The sequence below is a fragment of the Lupinus angustifolius genome, chromosome LG02 (genome assembly GCF_001865875.1).
Source record: "Lupinus angustifolius cultivar Tanjil chromosome LG02, LupAngTanjil_v1.0, whole genome shotgun sequence".
Classification (NCBI taxonomy): domain Eukaryota; kingdom Viridiplantae; phylum Streptophyta; class Magnoliopsida; order Fabales; family Fabaceae; genus Lupinus; species Lupinus angustifolius.
Window position 1 is genome coordinate 5,027,141 of NC_032010.1, and position 1,746 is coordinate 5,028,886.

Consider the following 1,746-nt stretch of genomic DNA (forward strand, 5'->3'; position numbering starts at 1 on the left):
CAACACCTCCCCAGGAATACAAGGGACTCGTCTCACCCAGACTCTCCCTCAAGACATTGTTGGCGAATCACCGTCCCTCTCAACATCATGGTGCTCTAAGTCATCCGTCAATTTCCTCTCCACTACTCCATTATTAACCATATGCATATGAACACTAACCGCAGTTAGATGATTAAATCTTTTAATCATTATTTACCATGCTCGGCCCACCTTAAGTCATCTCCCTCAGGAATGCTTCTTGTGGGTCCCGATCTTACGTTAACACGTAATACAAAGGAAATACATCCCACCACTACGACCATCGCTGAATATCCTGGACGATCCCAGACCAAGCCTCTTACGGTCAGCCGATCTCGCTACGTGGTATCCTGGGTTCCTTTCTGGGCAGTGCCCTAATTCACATCATAACTCAAAGGGTAATGTCCCTACCACTACGACTATCGCTGAATCACCCTGGACGGTCCCAGACCAAGCCACTTACGGTCAGACGATCTCGCTCCGTGGTATCACTTATCCTTTTCTGGGCATCGCCCTAAGTCATACATACTTCTCGGAACACTTTCTTTAAAATTAATTACCGAGTTTGACTATTTAATTCAAACACCTTGAATACTTTACTTTTTAATTCAATTACGGTGTTATACCAAAGTAGTTTATATCACAACACACCCTACTCGGGTTCATCGCATTGTTCACAACATCATTTCATTTCAATCTTTCCACACTGTCCCTCGCCAAAGCAGGGACTAGTCGCTCAGACGACAATTCATCTTTAAAGCTCAAATAAACTGAAGCCTTTCTCGCCCAAGCGAAGGTACTATCACCCAAGCTAGGCTTTTTCTCGCTCGAGCGAGACCTCTCTCGCCCAAGCGAGAGAGTTCCAAAAACTCATTAAAATCCTGGGTTTTTTTTCTTTTTTTCTTTTTCGCCCAAGCGAAGGCTTTGCTCGCCCGAGCGAGACATCTCTCGCCCAAGCGAGAGAGTTCCAGAATTTCATCAAAATCCTGGGCTTTCTCGCCGAAGCGGGACCCTTGCTCGCCCAGGCGAGGCTTGCTCGCCCAAGCGAGGCTTTGTCGCCCAAGCGAGGCTTTGTCGCCCAAGCGAGGGAGTTCAAGAAGCAAAACTTCCCCTCGCTCAGTCCCTCGCCCAGTCCTCGCCCAAGCGAGAGGGACTTGGACAGAATACCAATTTTGCCCTTTTCGACAACCGAAACACATTTAAACATGGTTTTTCAAACACCTGCACCCAGAAAAGTTCCCAACAACATTCATATACAATATTCAACACATTTCATCAACAAGCATATATATATATTTATATTCAAAAGCATTCAAACATACAAAATCTTGGGTTTCTTAAAACCCAAGTTAACTCCAAAACCTTTGAGATGGTTTAGGAGATCCGGGTGTCATATTCGGACATCACTATGTCACGATGTGTTCTCTCTCACATACATTATTTGATTCATTTCCTCAACAATCATATATTTTCACAAACATCCAAACATAAAAATATTGGGTTTCTTAAAACCCAAGTTAACTCCAAAACCTTTGAGATGGTTTAGGAGATCAAGGTGTCATATTCGGACACCACTATGTCACGACGTGTTCTCTCTCACATACATTATTTAATACATTTCCTCAACAATCATATATCTTCAAAAACATCCAAACATAAAAATATTGGGTTTCTTAAAACCCAAGTTAACCCTCAAAACCTTTGAGATGGTTTTGAAGATCCGGGTGT